This window comes from Narcine bancroftii, unplaced genomic scaffold, assembly GCF_036971445.1.
Source record: "Narcine bancroftii isolate sNarBan1 unplaced genomic scaffold, sNarBan1.hap1 Scaffold_110, whole genome shotgun sequence".
NCBI lineage: Eukaryota > Metazoa > Chordata > Chondrichthyes > Torpediniformes > Narcinidae > Narcine > Narcine bancroftii.
In genome coordinates, this window is record NW_027211840.1 from 1,020,853 (window position 1) to 1,041,572 (window position 20,720).

A 20,720-nucleotide genomic window follows, 5' to 3' on the forward strand; every position below is an offset into this window, starting at 1 on the left:
AATACATGTATTTAACAAATGAAATCCACTTTAAAACTAAGTTCAAATATTAAAATCATATATCAACCACATACCTGTTATACAAAAAATCATAATTAATAATACATAAATACAGAATTTCCATTAATACCAAGTTTCCTTTATAATTCATCGAGAGAACAAAAGCATCCTTTAGAAAAACAATCAGATAAACTTTTTATTCCCTTCCCCTCCCCTTATATAAAAAAATAAAAAAGTTCAAACTCTTAAAAAAATTCTCCATATGCTTCATTTATAACATCTTCAAAATTCTCTATCGAAATTAACTTAATTTTATTAAACTCTTCTCCCTCAATGTATTTGTACTTAATTTTCTTCTTTTTCTTCTTATCACCTTTCCCCTCATCTTCCTCTTCATCTAATTCAACATCCTCAATTTTTGACTTTTATCTTCTGTGACATCATCCTCTTAAAAAAGAAAGAAAAAAGAGAAAACGTCCCCAAAAAAAAGAGAAAAAAAGGAGAGAAAAAAAACCTCCTAATTCCCTCTCAAATACAATCAGAAAACAAAAAGAGTTAAAAAAATATTTATTTTAAAAAATAATAAAAAAAACCTTCACTTCTTAACCCAAAAATTAAAAAGAAAAAAAAAACAGGTCGGAGGTCACAACTACCTCCTCCTGTTTAAACCGTCCAAAGAGGTAACTCCCCCAAAATATTGGGTGTGAGATAACTCACAGGTAGCTGATGACTTCTGGAAACTAGTGCCCACCCAGTTCCCTCTACCAACTCCCATTTCATTAAACTATCATCATTATTTAAACTATTTAAACTCTTCTCAAAAATAGAAGATAAAAGATTTATTTTTTTAAATCAACGTTACCACTTCTATCACCATTGCTTTCATTTCTTTTAAAAAACTGGATCCCACCTTACATCTCTACTCTCTTTGGAGACCTTGAAGGACTACATCGTTCCTGAAACTGCATGATTGGTAGAGACTGAGCAAAGTCCATAACCTCTTTAGGATTGTCAAAGAACTTTGGCTAATTTCCATCCTAAAAAATCTTCAGTACCGCAGAATACCTGAATGTTGCCTTATGTCTTTTTTTCCACAACCGTTCTTTCACAGAATTAAATTCGCATCGTTGAAACATAATTTCTTGACTCAAATCTTGATAGAAGAAAACAGGATTATTCTGAACGATCAAAGGAGATCTACTTTGCTGGGCATTTCTAATAGCCGTACGTAAAATTGTCTCTCTGTCACAGTAGTTTAAACAACAGATCAAAACAGATCTTGGATTCTGTCCTGAAAAAGATTTTTTTCTTAAAACTCTATAAGCACATTCTAGTATTAAACCTTCAGGGAATTTATCCTGTCCTAACACTCGTGGAATCCATTCAGTAAAAAATTTTCTTGGATCTGGTCCTTCTATGCCTTCTGGCAAACCAACAATTTTCACATTGTTCCGTCTAGATTGATTCTCCAAATAATCAAACTTTTTTGCTAAATTTTTATTTTGGATCTGCAATGTTTCAATTATTCTATTTTCATCTTGCAGTTGATCCTGTGCATCGACTAAACCTTGATCACGCATTTCAAATCTTTCAATGGTTTCAAGCTTAAAAGGTCCATTAATGACTTCCGCCATTGCATTAATCTTGGAAATAAACAGGTTCACAAAATTAGCTAAGTGACTCGATACAGAATATATCTTATCTTCAAGATCCTTAACAGACATTTCAACAGAAGTAGATTCAGGCATAATGGGGTCTTGCTGTTCCTTAGAGACCACGGGATCTTCTGTCCCTTCCCTTAATTTAGTATCTTTTCTAGCAGTTTGACTTTGTATAAAAATCCCTCTCAAAGTCCCCCCAGCAATGCCAGGAGACTGAAGATCAGGGTTATCTTTAAGCCAAATCTCTTTAATCATCTTCACTGAATCAATGTCTGGAAAAACCATTGTAATTGAAGATGCATTTTGCAGCGCCACCACTGTAGCAGTTGAATGACAGCTCTTTAACTCTCCAGCTGGTGGCGCCGCAGCTGATTCAACTGTCAAAGTCTCAGTAACAGCACTCACAGTGGCCGTTGTGTGAAATACTGGCACCCGTCCCGCCCTTTGTTCTGAAAGCTGTTGAGTGCAACCTTCAGAGTGCCTCACCGGCATAAAATGGAGTTTCAATGCCAAACTCTGTACGTCTTCCTCTGGATCCATTCTACGCTGAGTCCTGGCTTCTTGTAAACAAGTAGGCTCAGACATTTTCGGAAAATGTAGTTTTTTAACAGTCTGTTGATGTTTTCTTTTACCTTTTTCTTTGCATATAAACGATTAGGCACTAATCCAACACCTCTTATTATTTATGAACTTTTAAAAGAACTTTAACGGGCACCTAAAGACAAAACAATAAATCAGAGTCAGGAGAGGTCTGGAAGGCACGTCTGTTCCCTACGCCATCTTGCCACGCCCCCTAATAAATGTAATTTCTTCACACATACCAGCCATTATTTCCTTTATACCAGAAAATTGATCATTTAAAGTTTCAAAATTTTAGGTCATAGAAGACATCATCTTTTCATTTGGTTGGATCAGTTCTGTAGACATGAACTTGACTTCCATCCTTGTTGCAGGGGCCTTGAAGACTGGGGAAAGTGTCTGTGGTTAAACAACAGCTTTCATTGGAGAAGGAGATGTTCTGAAAGCCTAAGGCCTTCCTTCAGTGAGTCCAACTGCAGCAAGTAGTAATTCTTCCTCTTCTTCTCGAATTTCTGAGTTGTCCTCCTTCACCTCATACCTGGCAGCCCTACTGTGGTTCTGATCCAGAATTTCCTGCATGTGATAACATTCATCCATGCTGAGAGGCTCAGTAGCACGCAGGGGAGCATCTCCAGATGGGCCGCTGCATACTGTCAGTCGCCTTCCTGCTAAACCGTGCTCGCATTCGGGCACCCACACCCCATCTCCTTAGTCAAGCCAGGCTCGGGTCAGATTCCATGCTCGCGCTCCTCCTGGCCCGCCGCCAGGCCAAAGATTTTGGCGACATCTTGCATCACTGGATGCGTTGAGGATATGGACGTTTCTTCCTCCCAGAACGCGTGGGATACTCACGGAGCTTAATTCAAACCTGTCGGCAGCAAACTCTTAATGATGTCCCACCTTGTCCTGTGGAGCCCAGCACATATAACCATATGACAGATTACGGCACAGAAACAGGCCATATCGGCCCTTTGAGTCTGTGCCAGTTCACATGAACAACTCCACTAGTTTTCCCCTCCAACACTCTGGCCACATCCCTCCAACACCCTGATATTCATGTACACATCCAACCTTCTCTTAAATGACAGAAAGGACCCTGCCGCAATTATCTCTTCTGGAAGATCATTCCATTCTGCCACCACTCTCTCAGTGAAGAAACATCCTCTAACATTCCTCCTAAAGTTTTGCCCCCTTACCCTGAACTCATGCCCTCTTGTTCCAAACTCCCCTGCCCTCAGGGGAAAGAGTCTACTCATGTCTAGTCTATCTATTCCTTTCATAATTTTGAATACCTCTATCATAACCCCCTTCAACCGTCTACGTTCCAATGAATAAAGTTGCTGTCTCCTTAATCTTTCTCTGTAATCTAGATGTTGTAAGCCACGTAACATTTTTGTAAATCTTTCCTGCACCATCTCCACCTTATCTATTTCATTCCTATATTTGGAGACCAGAACTGAAAACAATTCTCCAAACCTGGCCTCACCAATTCCTTAAACAGTGCAGCATCACTTTCCAGCTATACTCTAGTCTATGCTATGATTTACGAAGGTCAGCAGACCATATCTCAGGATAAGACCCACTGTCTTAACGTCCCTCATATGCAAGATTTTGCCTCCCATCTGCACAATTTCTGTGCTTTCTCCAAGGTTGATCTTGTCATGAGATACCATCAGATCCCATCCATAAGGAAGACATTCCTAAAACGGTGATTATTATCCCTTCTGGGCTTTTCGAATGTTTTAGGATGTGACTAAAGTTGAAGAATGGTGTTCAAACCTGCCAGCGGGTTATAGACACTTTGGACAGAGATTTAGAGTTCCCTTACATCTACTTGGATAACATCTGGTAAAAACAATCTCATCACGAATATGCTGTCCAGACCGACTATATATCATATTCAGGGTGACATTGATATTCATGAATTAGCCAGTATCCAGGCAATGGACCCCGATGTTCAGGCATACAGTATGGCCATTACTAACCTGGACATACAGCAGAGGGCAGCACAACTGGGTGGCCAACCTTACTTTGTGACATGTCTTTGGGCTACATTAGACCAATGTTTCCTGCATCTTGGAAGAAACACCTTATTGACCAGAGACACAGCTTATCTCATCCATACATCAGAACATATGTCAAGCTCATGTCAAATATATATGTATAGCATGGACTGAGAAAAGGTGTCATACAATGGGTTTGCACATGTACCTCCTGCCAGACTGCCAAGATTCAGTGCCACTCTAAGCCACCTCTTCAACATTTCCTGCCGGTATGCAGGCAGTTGGAACCTGGACATGTGGCATGTGGACCTGCTTGGACCATTGCCAGAATCTCAAAACATGAGATACATTCTAACAGTTGTAGAACATTTCACGCGCTGGCCAGAGGCCGTCCCGTTGCCATCCAGTGACACTGAGACAAGGGCCAGAGCATTCATCGTCAACTGGATGGCTAGATTTGGTTTTCCCACATTAATTCAGTCCGCGGAACACAATTCACCCACGTTCCCACTGGCAACTGAAGTCCACTTTTTAGGCCCGACTCACTGGTCCCAATTAGGTTGATGAGTTGCCATGCGTTCTTTTGGGAGTGCTCACAGCTCCAAAGTAAGATATGTTTGCATTGTCCGCAGAGATGGTTTATTGTACGGTCCTTACAGTTTCATGGGACATTCATTTCACAACCAACTCTGATCTGAATATCCTTCAGCAGCTTCGACATGGTATCGCTATCAGCAAAGCTTTTCCTACCCACTGGCTTGGATCCCTTTAACAGAATGTGCCCCACAACTCCTGGACGCTGATTTTGTTTTTGTGCGCAGACAGTACACAGGAGTGCTGTTACAACGACCGTATGAGAGCCTTTTCCGCGTGGTGAAGAAGGATGGATTTTAGTATACTTTGGACATTGGGGGACATTCTCAGCTGTTTAGTTTGGACAGACTGCACATGTGGATCCCGCTTCACCCATTCAGTGCCCCCATCCCAGACGATGAGGGTGTCCACCTAAGGTGCATGCAGCTGGTGTTTTTCTTTCTGGTGACGATTCTGGGGGTTGTAGCAGCTGTGAAGCGGGCCGACTGGGCAAGGTTCTTTGGCGGGCACATGAAATCATAAGGCAGACAGCTGGGTACTCATCCATTTAATTGACCGCATGCACGTGGTGCTGCGTCCCGAGGAACAGCACGTTGATCTGTGATTTCCCCTGCCGGAAGGTGCGGGACACTCACAGGGCTTAATTTAAAGCTCTGGTCCCGTGGATCGGCAGCAAACTCATAATGATGTCCCACCTTGACCCATGGAGCCCGGGACATGCTGTAAATAGAAGAAGCCTGACTAACCTGGTGTGTGTGTGTGTGTGTGTGTGTGTGTGTGTGTGTGTGTGTGTGTGTGTGTGTGTGTGTGTGTGTGTGTGTGTGTGTGTGTGTGTGTGTGTGTGTGTGTGTGTGTGTGTGTGTGTTGCTTTAGTAGCTCTATTGAAGTAGCCGCTACATAAATAAATATTTAGGAGGATTATCACACTTACAGGATACTTTTCATCCATCTAACAGCCTGTGGGAAGAAGCTATTCCCCAGCCTGTAAGTCCTGATTTTGATGATGGACGTGGTTAAAGATGCTGTTCACTAGATCAAAATGGTCTTTGCACTATTCCTTGAGCCCAATTTGAACAACACTCCTAGTAAATGTCATCTACAGAAAAAGGGAGAGCCCAGTGATCCTCACAACTCGGCATCATTCCTGTCTGATGCTTTACAGCAACTAGATCATCAAATGGTGCAGCCAGACAGGAGACTCAACAGCGCTCCTGTAAAATCTCAGGATGAGAGCCGTTGGCCTTGACCTCCTCAGCCTCCTTGGGAAGTGTAGGCACTTCCTGACCGATAAGGAGGTGTGATTGTTTTTTGTATTAATACGTGTGCTGTATGGATGGGAATTTTATGTGATTGTATTGTCCATTCTTGCTCTTTAACAATCTTTAGTGGATAGAAGTAGTCATTGTACTCTAGGATGTACAATCATGTACAGATTGTCTTTAAATTGCCATTTGGCCCAGATGTCTATTCAGTCCAAGAATACTTAGAATCACAGGCAGATTTTGAACAATAACACCATTCGTTCTTAAACAAACATTGGTTTTAATTTTCTTTAAACAGAAAAACAAACAGGATCAAACTTTAACTTATCTCTATTAATTTAACAGCCTTCCATTACCCCCTTCTAATTTTAAGTGCAGGTGTATTTAATGTGCATAAAGTTCTTTGACATGACTCCAAGTTCACCGGTATCTATCAATTCTTATACTGTGCACAGAATTCAACATTTATGAATTTTCACCAAGCTCTGGTGGTTAGAAGTAAATGTTTACCCTCCAGGAAGGCTCTTGTTGGTTTCAGAGAGGGATTTCATGCACATTGGACACACAAAGACTGATTCCCTCTGATCAGCCACTTTGGTGTCTTGCCAAAGAAACTTGACCCATCAGGGTTTTCCAAATGATAACCTCTTCTGCAGGTCACCATTGATTTCCTTTTGTTTCCCTTATTTCAGGTGAAACATCATTTCTAGCCAGCCATTTCCTCTTGTATGGACAACAAAGTTTTTCAACAGGTTGAACTGAGAACTCACAAACCGTCTTCAAAACAAGATGCCAGCTTGCCATTTCTCTCTCTCTCTCTCTCTCTCTCAATTTTAGAAAAAGCCTATTTGGTCTCTCCTCTCTGCTTGCAAAACCACATGACCTTCTTAGAACAGCAAACTGGTACCAGCCAGATGATTGCACCAGACCCAAACTTCTGAGTCCATTCATCTGTTGCTTTAAAAACAATATTCCATTTACACCTCCTTTTGAAATTCTTTCGCAAAAGTCTCCTTGTTTTGTCTTTGCAAAGGCTCTTGGCTCAGTCTCAGCAAAGCTCTTGCATTTTAAATAAGAGCTGTTTTGTGAAGTGGATGTATATGTTTGTGACCTAAACGACTCGTCCAATCCAACTCTTTCAAAAACATATCTATATACAATGTAAAATATATAATCTGTCACAGGACAGATGCAGCAGAAGAGCTGTGATAAAATCAATGGTGTCCTTGCAAAAAAAAAGTGGGAAGAGGTATAATCTGGTGAGTGGAGTTTGTAATAGTTTGAAACTTGAACCTCTCTCTCTATTTCAGGAGACAATTTACTGTCATGTAATTAAAAAGTGTCATATCACACAAAATTGCTTTTTTCCAGCTGTAAGACAGACAGACTCACCTCTGGCAGAAATTGCCTGAAATGCCTCTTGCAGTCAGAGAAAGACTGAGTGCTCCCCAACCCCCACCACCCTAAATGCTGGGCCAAGTCACTGATGGTCTCTGGATTCTCTTTCAATGCTCACAGACCATCCAAGTCATTGGCAATGTGAGCTCCAGTTTGGAACCTCTGACATAATTAGGAACAATTTAGCACTTATTCAATTCCCAAGTCTGATACCTGAAACACTTTTAGCCAGTTTTGACCCAGTCTCTAGCATTCCACAGCCTGGTGTGAGTTCCTTGACTTCTTTGTTCAGAAGCCCGCAGCCTGCGTGGGTTCCTCTCCTCAAGACACCAACAGCCTGCCACCTATGTGGGTCTTTCAGCTGCAGAACCCCTCACTGGTCTGCTTCCTTGGTCACTGACCCATGGATTGAATCCTCTGCTTCTGAGATGTTGGTGGGGTGTGGTCTTCCTGTTTTCTGGTGCCCTGTACTAGTCGTCCACTTCCCCAGATTTCACAGTGGCGAAGAAATCTAACAAAATTGTAACTAACAGGAGAATCGCACATGTCCAGAGGGATGGAAAGGGCATTATTACAAATTGAAATCTGATATTTGAATATTCAGGTGCCAAATTTGCAAAAGCATAGAGTATATATTTCTCAATCAATATGTAATTTTTTCCATAGGAATACAACTTTGAATTTTTGCATGTCATCTTGGCATCTGTAAAAATATATATATATATCTGATTTCCAAATAAGTGCAATATATTTCCTCATCACCACTAACGTTAATTTAACAAATTTCAATTGATATATTTATATATTTAATTTGGGCCTTGTTCCTTCAATATTTCCTAATAAAATAAGATCAGATTCTGCGGAAAAAATCTCCGATAACTTGTTCCATTAATATTGTAATTTTCCCCAAAAAGATCTTGCATTAGGACAAAGATAAGTTGAATGCAAGAAAGTTGCGACATCTTCACCACACCTAAAACATTGATCTGATAATTCTGATTTTATTCTATTCAATTTCTCTGGTGTAAGAAGTAACTGCAGAAGGAAAACTAGTTGTGAATTCCTTCCTCACTGCTGCAGTGTGGATCTCTAGTCAATACTTCCAGACTGCTGGGTTGAAGTGAATTAATACAACTCCCCTGGATCACGTGATCTCTATTGCCAAATCAGCTTCCTGTAGAGCTTTTCAAATCCAACTGCCTGAGTCACTTGACTCCAGGTGTAGCTTTCAGATAAAATCCTTGTTGACATCTGCTACATGACTGATGTAAAAACAATTACACTGAACTAATTTATGTCTTTCATTGAGATCCTTATATGGATCTCCCCATATTTGCCTATCAATTAAATTATTCAGATCCATTTCCCACCTTTGTCTCAACTTATGAACTCCTCATTTGAAAGTTCCTACTTGTAATAAAGAGGACATCATCAAATAATTTTTTTTAACAATTCCTCTTACAAGGAGTTCTATTTCAGTACAATATGGTTGGTCCGAACTTACCCTTCAAATATGCTCTTAGTTGGAAATAGCAAAAAAGAATGCAATGAGTTATATGATATTTATTTCTCAGTTGCTCAAATGGCATTAATTGACACCTTTCATGACAATCTTCAACATTTATAATCCCCTTACAAAACTCGCTATCCAGAAATTGATGATCCTTTGAAAAAGATACGAGGATTTTGAATCAAAGCCATTCTGGGTGATGTACATCCACTTACACCAATTTCATCATTTATTTTATTCCATATATTAATCAAATGTTTCAACAATTGTGTATCTTTATCACCAACTATTAATTTTGATTCCCACTTGTATATAAATTCTTCTGCTTTTCCCTCTCCGATTTTATTTGATTCTATTTTAACCCTTTCAAAAAAAAAAGCAAGAAATCTCATTTGAACTGCTCCATAACTATTTTTAAAATAAGGAAGCTGCAGTCCTCTCAATGCAGAATTTCCATTGGGTTATTTGTAACATGGGATTCAATCGGAAATGGGTTCACATGACATAAAACCACAATGCAGAATTTTTTTCTAAGAATGCAATACAAGAGGAGGGTTGTCTAGGTCTCCAGCAGGATATAGATCACAAGATATAGGAGCAGAAGTAGGCCCGTCGAGTCTGTTCCACCATTCTTCCACTCACCCACACTCCCGAGCTTTCTCCCCATAACCCTTGATTCCTTGACTAATCAAATAACTGTCAATCTCTGCCTTAATGATCTCACATCGGTTTCACGACCCACTGACAAAATCAATTTTTCCACATTTGTTTTAAATTGACACCCTTATATCCTGTAATTATGCTCTCCTGTCCTAGAATCCCCTACCATGGGAAACATCTTTGCCATATGTACTCTGTGCAAGCCTTCCAGCATTTGAAATGCCTCTGAGGTCCCCCTTATCCTTCTGTACTCCAACTAGTACAGTCGAAGAGTCGACAATTGTTCCTCATACACTAACCCTTTCATTCCTGATATAATTCCAGTAAATCATCTCTGACCTTCTCCAACACCAGCACATCTTTTCTCAAATACGGCACCCAAAACTCCAATTCTGATTGAATGGAAAGGGAATTCTCCAACGACACAAACACAACAGTGAAATGATATTATGTCTTGTTGATATTTACCACTCGGGAAGGTTCTTGTTGATTTTCAGATAGAGGTGTGTTGTTCAGAGAATCATTAATGTTTTTGTGACTCAACGAACCAGCATCTAAAGTCCGTTATCTCTTCACAAAAGCTTGATACATTTAGCATGGAGCAGAGCTGAGCCACGACTTTGCAGGTATTTAAGGGAGTGTGTGGGCAGGGTTTGTTCTGGACCAACAATTTCGCCAAATGACTCTGCTTGAAATCAAGATTCAAACCATTTTGAGGAATACAATAGGAATTGTTCAACAAGAGCCTGTTGTTCTCTGAGGAGTTTTCTTTCAATAACAGAAATAATTTTTTTTTAACAGCCCGTTAATATTCCTGATACAGATCTTTGAATTTAACTTTCAGGTTGCTATCTGTTGTTAACTTGGAGGCCTTTAATGGGGTGACTGGGTGGAATCTTTGCTTTAACCAAGCAGTTCTCTTGCAATTTTCCAGCTGTAGGATGCGATTCAGTTGCTTGCAAGTTTAGCAAGTGGGATTTTGATGTGAAATTGCAAATCATAGCATCATTTTTGTGTTTAAAAATGCCAATGTGAAAATTTTAACTTTAGTCTTCTTGGTTTGCTTAAGTTTACAGAGGAGACGTTGGGTCAAGCTGAGAAGATAGAGTTGGATGCCCATTTGGTGAATCGGCTGGGCAAAGCATAAAGCACAAAATGAGGGTCTGAAAAATTAATGAAGGAGACTGAAGTGCCGTTGAACCAAACCCAGGTAAAGAATTTAATTTTGTGCTGTGTACTTAAGAGACTTAACGATTTGGGCTTTTAGTGGTGACCTATTTAAATGAACAAAATCTGATTAGAATAGAAGTTTATGGAATGTTTGGAAGTTGTCACAAAAAAATGGAGATATAAATTAGATGTTGTAATTAAGATAAATGAACAATACAATGAGCTTGGTGTCACAGTATCTGCCTCCCTCTACCATACATCACCGTTAAACCTTCTCCCCAATATGAACCTGATGTCAAAGTATCTGACACTGTTAATCGTACATCAATGTTAAACTTCTCAAGAATGTGAATCCTGTCTCAAAGTTTCTGCCTCAGTCTATCGTAGATCAACGTTAAACTTTCTCCCCCTGTGAACCTGGTGTAATAGAATCTGCCTCAGTCTATCGTAGATCAACGTTAAACCTTCTCCCCACTGTGAACATGGTGTCATGGTATATATCTCAATTTACATTATATCACCGGTAAACCTTCTCCACAACGTTAACCTGGTGTCACAGTATCTGCCTCAGTCTACCGTATATCACCGTTAAACCTTCTCCCCATGTGAACCTGGTGTCACAGTATCTGACACAGTTTATCGTATATTACTGTTAAACATTCTCCCCACTGTGAACCTGGTGTCACTGTATCTGACACAGTTTATCGTACATTACTGTTAAACCTTCTCCCCACTGTGAACCTGGTGTCACGTTATCTACCTCAACATACCGTACATCACCGTTAAACCTTCTCCCCATGTGAACCAGGTGTCACAATATCTGACACAGTTTATCGTACATTACTGTTAAACATTCTCCCCACTGTGAACCTGGTGTCACTGTATCTGACACAGTTTATCGTACATTACTGTTAAACATTCTCCCCACTGTGAACCTGGTGTCACTGTATCTGACACAGTTTATCGTACATGACTGTTAAACCTTCTCCCCACTGTGAACCTGGTGTCACTGTATCTGACACAGTTTATCGTACATTACTGTTAAACATTCTCCCCATGTGAACCAGGTGTCACTGTATCTGACACAGTTTATCGTACATTACTGTTAAACATTCTCCCCACTGTGCACCTGGTGTCACTGTATCTGACAGTTTATCGTACTTGACTGTTAAACCTTCTCCCCTCTGTGAACCTGGTGTCACTGTATTTGACACAGTTTATCGTACATTACTGTTAAACCTTCTCCCCACTGTGAACCTGGTGTCACTGTATCTGACACAGTTTATCGTACATGACTGTTAAACATTCTCCCCACTGTGAACCTGGTGTCACAGTATCTCACACATTTTATCGTACATTACTGTTAAACATTCTCCCCACTGTAAACCTGGTGTCACAGTATCTGACACAGTTTATCGTACATCTCGTTAAACTTTCTCCCCACCATGAACCTGGTGTCACAGTATCTGACACAGTTTATTGTACATTATTGTTAAACCTTCTCACTGCTGTGAAGCCAATGTCACAGTAACGATCTCATTCGTCCACACATCAGCATTAAACCTCTCTCCACTGTGAATCTGGTGTCACTTTGCCTGCCACATTTTATTTTACATCAGCGTTAAACCTTATTCCCATTGTGAACATGGTGTCATAGTATCTGTCACAGTTTATTTTACTTCACCATTAAATCTTATTCAAATTGTGAACCTGGTGTCACAGTATCTCACACAGTTTATCGTACATTACTGTTAAACCTTGTTAATGTTGTGAACCCATTGTCTCAGTATCTCTTATCAGTCGACCATACATCATCGTTAAACCTTTACACATCTGTGAATGGGTGTCACAGTATCTGACACAGTTTATCGTACATCTCGTTAAACTTTCTCCCCACTGTGAACCTGGTGTCACAGTATCTGACACAGTTTATTGTACATTACTGTTAAACCTTCTCACTGCTGTGAAGCCAATGTCACAGTAACGATCTCATTCGTCCACACATCAGCATTAAACCTCTCTCCACTGTGAATCTGGTGTCACTTTGCCTGCCACATTTTATTTTACATCAGCGTTAAACCTTATTCCCATTGTGAACATGGTGTCATAGTATCTGTCACAGTTTATTTTACTTCACCGTTAAATCTTATTCAAATTGTGAACTTGGTGTCACAGTATCTCACACAGTTTATCGTACATTACTGTTAAACCTTGTTAATGTTGTGAACCCATTGTCTCAGTATCTCTTATCAGTCTACCATACATCATCATTAAACCTTTACACATCTGTGAATGGGTGTCACTGTATCTCACAGTTTATCGTACATTACTGTTAAACCTTCTCCCCACTGTCAACCTGGTGTCACAGTATCTGACACAGTTCATAGTATATCACTGTTAAACCTTCTCACAAATGTGAATCCCACTATAAAATAATACTCCCCTTCTAAGTCTCACTGTATTGAATCCCACCTATTTAAAAAATTCCAAAAATAGAGAAAAATCAATCCCAAAACAAGTTGCTCAAAAGTAGCAGTCCCCTAAAAATCTGGGTGTGGTAAAGTCCACAAGTGGCAGGTGACTAAAGGACTCAGTGTCACCCATCCCCAGTCAGACTTTTACAAAGTCCTGAAACAAAAACATTCAACCCAGTGATTCCAATCCCAATGATTGTTCCGGATCATCAATATCGAGAAGACTTTGCGTCAATTCAACTTTTTTCCCATTCTTTCCATATTTTCCAATCTTCCCATTTCCATTCCCATTGACCCTTCCTTTCGGTGACAATGGTGAAGATCGCCCATTTCCTCGTACATCTGGCAATGAATTTGCAAATATTAAAGCATCGTGGTCATTTTCAAAAAACTGAGATTGAAAATTCCCATAAAAATCTTTCAATACTGCCGCATAACTAAAAGCAAATTTATATCCCTTTCGCCACAATACTTCTTAGGCTGAATTAAATTCTCGGTCTCTTCTGATAATTTCTTGACTCAGATCTGCATTAAACAAACCCTATTATTTTGAACCATCAGTGGATCCTGATTTTGCCGTGTTTTCTGCACCACCAATCGAAGGATCACCTCTCTGTCTTGATATTTAAAACAGCGAATCAAAACTGCTCGTGGTAATTGGCCTGGAAACGGTTTCTTCCTTAACGCTCTGTTTGCTCGATCTAATTCCAGTCCATCCTGAATGAATTACCTGCCCTACACTTCTGGGTTCCATTTCTTCAAAATCTTCTCCGGATCCGAACCTTCCATATCTTCCGGAAGACCTACTATCTTAACATTATTTCTACGACTTTGGTTTTCTAATGTCAAACTTCAATAATTCCTTCTTCTGAATCCCCCAATCTACAAAAGGATCTTCCACTATTTCCATTTTATCTCTATTACGCTCCACTTGACTCTTGCATTCAAAAAAGCCTCCACAATCTTTTTAAAATGATCTTGCACAGTATCCACTGATCGTGTCCATCTCGTAACATCACTCTTAACTACATTAATATCTTGCTTCATGAAAGTTATTTCTTCACACACAGTGTTCATTTGAGTTTTCATTTCCAAAAATCCTTGAGTCATCTGATGAGTCATCTGCATTGACATATTTGACATAACTTCCATGAGCTGAGCAATCCCTTCCAGAATTGGAAACACAGAATCCAGTCCAGGATCCATAACCTCCATTTGAGGCCGACCTTCTTTTGCCTCAGTCCCCAGTTCTTCAAGTTCTAATGAAGTTGAGCATCCTCTTCCTCCATAGCAATAGGTCCTCTTCCGGTGCTGCTGCAGGTCTGGACACCCGACAACAGTGTGCCGACCTCGTCAGTTCACCGTCGCTCAGGCTCCCCCACAGCCCACACCTTCTCCAAAGGTTTGTGGACCCTCGACGCACTGTGCATGCCTGGTAGGGCCACCGACTGCGCAGGTGCGTCTTCTGATGCTACACTGTACCTCTCCTGACCACCAGGCAATGCTGCAGGCTCACGGGCCTGTCCTCGCTCAGCTGGCCCGCCCTCACGCCTGTGTTCTGCTGGCCCGCCCTCACGAGTGCATGAGTCGAAACCGCTGAACACATCACTGAGCTGGCGCCATCCTGCGATAGCGCAAGTGGTACCGACGAGATACTTAGCCGGCCAGGAGTCCTCTGAGACTTGGGGACTCCAGTTGACAACTCCGTTGCTTCAACTTGAACTAGGCCTCGATTCTTCAACACTTTGTAAGGTAATTTCTTCTGTAACTGAGTTTTCGATTTTTTCACATTTGCAGCCATTTCGATCCTCCACTATTCCAAAGTCTATAAACAGTATTTTTAACCACTTTTACAACTTTTAAAATCAAGCATTTAATAGTCTAACTGGGGAAGGGTGGAACCACACGTCTACCCATCAGTGCTTAAATATATTAATAATGAAATCATGAAGTTTCATCTCTTTGTGACTGACAGAGATAATGAAAACCTAGACAACAACAAATGGCAGATTTACCACAGGACAGAGTTTCACCTGATGAATTCCCATTTACATCCGTGGAAGTTGATTATTTTGGTCCTTTGCAAGTAAAGTGAGGACGAAGTGTTGAAAAACGATATGGAGTTATTTTCACGTGTTTGACTATGAGAGCAATTCATTTTGAAGTAGCGTCATTGCTTGACAGAGACTCTTTTATTAATGTTCTTTAGCGTTTTATTCTTAGACCTGGTCAAGTCAAAGAATTATGTTCTGATAATGGATCTAACTTTACAGGAGCTCAACTAGAATTATGAAAAGTTATTCAAAATTGGAATCAACATAAAATTCATGATGCATTATTTCAGAAAGAAGTTAATTGGATATTTTATCCACCCATAGTTATGGGTGTGGTACGGGTAAGGGTTAGTTGGTTGTGGAGAACGTTTACAAAGGTCAGTCCAGCCTTTATGGGCCAAAGGGCCTGTACTGGGCAGCAATGTTTGATGTTGTAATGAATGCGGAAGCTCTGGGAAGGGGTAAGGGAGGGACTGGCCAGGAAGTCTGCAGATGCTGGGTCCGAGGGCAATGCACAAACATGCTGGGGAAACTCATGGATAGTTTTCTGAGGAGCAGGTCCTGCATCACGAGTCAAATTGAGTATTTCGAGGAGATGTCAAAGGAAATAGATGAAGGTAAAGGTGTGTATGCGCTGCATGTGGATTTTAGTAAGGTTCTTGACAAGGTCCCCACGGAGGCCTCATTTAGAATGTCAGGAGGCATGGGATCCATGGAGCCTTGGCTGTGTGGATTCAGAATTGGCTTATCTGCAGTAAACAGAGGGTAGTAGTAGATGGAACAATGACTAGTGGCTCTCCAAAGGGATCTGCTCTGGGACCCCTGCTCTTTGTGATTTTTATGAATGATGATGGGAGTGAAAGGGTGGGTACGTCAGGGGATGACACAGAGGTAGAGATGTTGTAGACAGTGTAGAAGGTTGTCATAGGTCATCCAGTTTTCAGATAATTGGCAGATGGAGTTCAATCCTGTAAATACAGATGTACTTAAATAAGCAACTGGTCCAGGTTTATTTCCAGAGTCATTTTCAAGGGCACGAATAAAAGTTATTCCAAAGAAGGTTGGATACCCATAAAAGTAGCTTCATATAGACCAATTTCTTTATTGAATGCGGATTACAAGAACGTGAGGGCAGAGCACTTGGTTAGTGACAGGATTATGAACAGTGTGCAGGACAGAGAAATATTTAGATCCTGCTCCATTAATCGCTCAATGTTGCTATGAAAATTGAGTGGGAGTTTAAGATGGTGTATTGTGTGCTGGCCTTCAGGAGTCAGGGGATTGAGTTCAAGAACTGAGAGGTAATGTTGCAGACGTATAAAATTCAAGTCAGACCACACTTGGAATATTGTTTGCATTCCTGGAGCGAGAATACCAGAGGACGTCTAAATAAGGAGGGAACTTTAGTCAAGATGTGAGGGGTATATTTTATTCACACAGAAAATAGTGGGTGCCTGGAATGCATTGCCAGGGGTAGTAGTGGAGGCTGGTCCATAAAAGGCATGAAAATGATTTTAATATGGGGTCAGGAATAAATGAAAAACAGAAGGTACTGGTGTGAGGGAGGAAAGGGTAATATCGTTGTGGGGTAGGTTCATATGGGTCAGCTGAAGGGATTCAACCAATCCATCTATGATTTGTCCAGCATTTGCTGCCATGTCGTGGTGAACCAGGGTGTTGCCTGATGGAGACACGGTGCTTTGAGCTCTGCAGAGATAGATCGTGGTTTTCTCCAAAACACACTTCCTCAGGTAAAGCAGAGGAAGGGGGAAGGCCCTAGTGTGCAGGGGTAGGGAGGGGGTTGATAGGGGAAGAGTTGGGACCCTCCAAAGTCATCGTGATCAGGCTTTGCAGACAGCATCTCTATCACCCATATTTCTCTTCCCAGGAGAAGGAGCGATCTCAGAGACAAGACACAAGTCCAGAAGAACCTCATATCCCAGCTGATCAGAGGTCAGATAACATCATGATGTCCTGAATTCCTCCCCCTTCTTCTCCCTCTGGCCCTGCCAACCCCATTCCCTGCATCTTCCATGTCCCTTCACCCACCCCCCCTTCTCCCCTACCCCTCCTCGATCCCAACCCCCTCCCGCTCACCTTGCCCTTCCCTCACACCTCTGCCCTAACCCCAGCCCTCCTCCCTTCACCTCCCCTTCCCCCTCCCCCTTCCCCCTCCCCTTTCCCCTTCCAACCTTAATCTAGGGGAAGGAGGGGTAGGGGAAGGGGGTAGGAGAAAGGGGGTAATGGAAGGGGGTAAGGGTAAGAGTAAGGGGTAGTGTTGGGGGTGTGGGTATGGGTGAGGGGTATGGTTAGGGGAAGGGGATAGGTGTAGGGGATAGGTGTAGGGGATAGGGGTAGGGTTTACGTTTGGGTTGGGGAAGGTGGGTAGAGTTAGAGTTAGAGAGGGCTGGGATAGAGGTAGCATTATGGTTAGGGTTAGGAGACATGGGCTCGGATTAGGTGTAGGTTAAGGGTGAGATTTAGAGTTCGGGGATGTGGGTTTGTGTTGGGTTTAGGGGAAGGGAGTAGGAGGTAGTGGTAGGGTGAGGGTTAGGAGAAGGTGGGTTGGATTAGGGTTGGGGTTAGGGGACGGCATAGGGGTAGAGATAGAGTTAGGGGACGGAGTAGGGGTAGAGTTAGGGGACGAAGAGTAGTGATAGGGGGTATCGGTAGTGTTAAGGTTAAGGTTTGTTAGGGGTTAAGGTTAGGAGTAGGGGAATGGGAAGGGGGAGGGGAACCGGGAGGCGAGCGGGGGAAGGAAAGGGGGAGGGGAATGTAATGGAAGATTTAAACCATGTTTTATACTTTTGCAGACTTTGCTTCTGCAAGGCTGAGAACCTGCTTGTTTTTTACAATCAGCAGACATAAGCTAAATTCCACCAAGGGGCCAGAGATGCAGTTATCTGACAAAAGGACATCTGTGTACCAAGAACATTTAATCTTCCTGCTTGTTTTGGTCACAGACTGTCAGAGGCCTTGCCTTGATGCAAAATAACCATTGTATTCAAAGTGATAAGCTGAGAATTATGTTATTCAATCGAAGCCTAACATGCTAGCTTACTCGCTTATCTTTCTTACTGTGCTGGGAATAGATGCTTGGGTAAGCAGTTTTCGGGTAATATAAGCTATGGTCCCGCTGCTGAAGTTTGAGACTCTCTGAGAAGTGGCAACATCCGTCAGCAAGAAGAAGAATTTCTGGAGTCCAGCTAACGTCCCAGTCGAGGGAGGTGGAGAAGCTGCTACCGGCGACCGACAACCTACGACAAGTGTGCAGTCGTTGCCTCGCTTCGGCAGTTGGGACCAGTCCAGGCGTTGATAAGTATAATTGGGAAGGGCTTGCATATTGTAGTTTGAAATCCGCTTTTGAATTTGTAATAAACATTTGTTTAAACTGAACTGCTCTCGGTGTGGGTGTCTATTTTATTTCGGTAGCTCAAACACTGTGACCAATCTCAAACGAACAAAGTGAGAAGTACAAGTTTACGCAAGACAGGGAACGGGGTGGAGGTAAGGAGAGGTAAACGGAGGAAGCCATCCCTACCCCTTCCCCTCCCCACCCCTTTCCCCACATTATCCCTGCTTCTTTTCTCCTCCTTCTAGCAGAAGTCGGGCCTCATTCCGGCCAGAACCTCCCTGTGGTTTCAGAGCCTCCGTTTCAGGAAGTGCCTTAGACGTTCGCTGCTGGACAGATATCTTGTCTCTTGATTCATTCTGTACCATTATTATTAAATTTAAAAATGGTTGGGTTTTTTAAAGCTAGAATGCAAAAGGCTGGTCCAGATAGACAACACAGAATTAGGCTCTTCGGCCCCTCTCTCCTGCTGGCTGAGTTGTTGTATTCAGTCCATATTCCTCTCCCCGTTTTTATTCTTTGCTCCCATCCAGTTCATGTTGCCTTGTCAATCTCATGGCCTGTGTAAGAAGCTGCCTGGCTGTCCTGCTTTTATTCCATATCTCCTTCCTGATGGCAGGGGGACAAAGATGCTCTGTGCTGGATATCTATGAGTCTATTTACAAATCCCATCCCTGCAAACAATCAGGGGTCCCTTGCCTTGAGTTTCCACCCATGTTGCATCTCCCTCAGCACTCTCTCGTCAGAACACTACTGCACCCTCCTTCCCCTCCTCTCCCAAGTCTCAGTATCCCGCTGACAATTCCAGTCAGCTGCCATATCAAGACCCTGGCCCAGCTAAACCAATGGATCGATCAGCACCTTCTCCCCTCAGGAGTTCGAGGAATCCACTCTCTCGCAATGTCTTGCGAATAAATGTCCTGCATTCGCCTTCCCCTTGGTTTCCTCCTGTTATCAGGCACCTGGATGGTCCCCACACTGTTGAAACTACCCATGTTCTCACTGATCTCTCTGCACCTCTGCCCTCCATCCAAGGGTCTTGGTTGTCTTGTGGGGCTGGTGGAGAACAATGCACCAACTCAAGGAGATGGGGAGCAGTACAGAGACCCCCAGCTCCAGGAGACAGGGAGAACCACAAAGATGCCCAACTCTGTCAATCAGATAAAACCTGATGATCAGTTGCAAGGTACAAGGAACTCTCGGTTCTGCTACATGTGGGGCATCCCCACACCTCCACCCTGGCAATTCTCAAAACAGTTTTCCTATTCATGTGGGGGTCCATGTACATGGTCAATCAATGGGGGCAAGGGTGTAACCAGCATGGCCATCATTGTGTGTGGCTGTGCATGGAACCAAAGTGCAAGGGCACCAAATGGCGCTATGTGCTGAGGTTCTACCTGGCTCAGGTGTTGCGAAAGATTGGTCTGGCCCGGGTGCCACTCAATGTCCCAGTCAGCAAGACTTTGCCCCTTCACCTTCCTGGGAATGGTTTCATAGACAAACACATTTGACCACAAAGCCATCAGCCAGTGGTCAGCAGAGAATTGCTGACACAGAGACTCTAGGCTTGATGGGATACTGTGGGGTGGTCCACTGAGCAGAGCATCCAGAGACATCCAGGAGGTGTTCCAGAGGGCCAAGGACACACTGGCCAACACCATCCTTCTGGTACACGCCAGGCCAGATGCACCCACCACTCTCACAGTAGATGCTTCCAGCACAGCAGTAGGGGGCGCACTGGAGCAATTCATTGAAGGGCAATGGCAGCCCCTGGCCTTCTTGAGCAGATACCTCTGGCCACCCGAACTCAACTACAGCACCTTTGGCTGAGAGCAATCGGTGCTGTATCTGGCAGACTGAGGCAGGTAATCTGACCTCAGCTTCACAGTGGGGAGAATGTTTCACGGAGATGTACGAAAAACTGTCACAAACACTGTGACACTGGGTTAACAGCAGTGAGAAGGTTTAACACTAATGTACGATAAACTGTGTCAGATATTGTG

At 42.4% G+C, this 20,720-nt stretch overlaps 1 long non-coding RNA gene across 1 annotated transcript; it reads left to right on the forward strand.

Moving 5' to 3' along the window:
- The first annotated feature begins 598 nt into the window (after positions 1-598).
- Positions 599-17,630, forward strand: LOC138750244 (uncharacterized). The gene is made up of 4 exons (XR_011349193.1): positions 599-1,224; positions 2,615-2,703; positions 10,737-10,877; positions 17,254-17,630. It is a non-coding gene; the product is annotated as an uncharacterized lncRNA (long non-coding RNA).
- Positions 17,631-20,720: the final 3,090 nt, after the last annotated feature.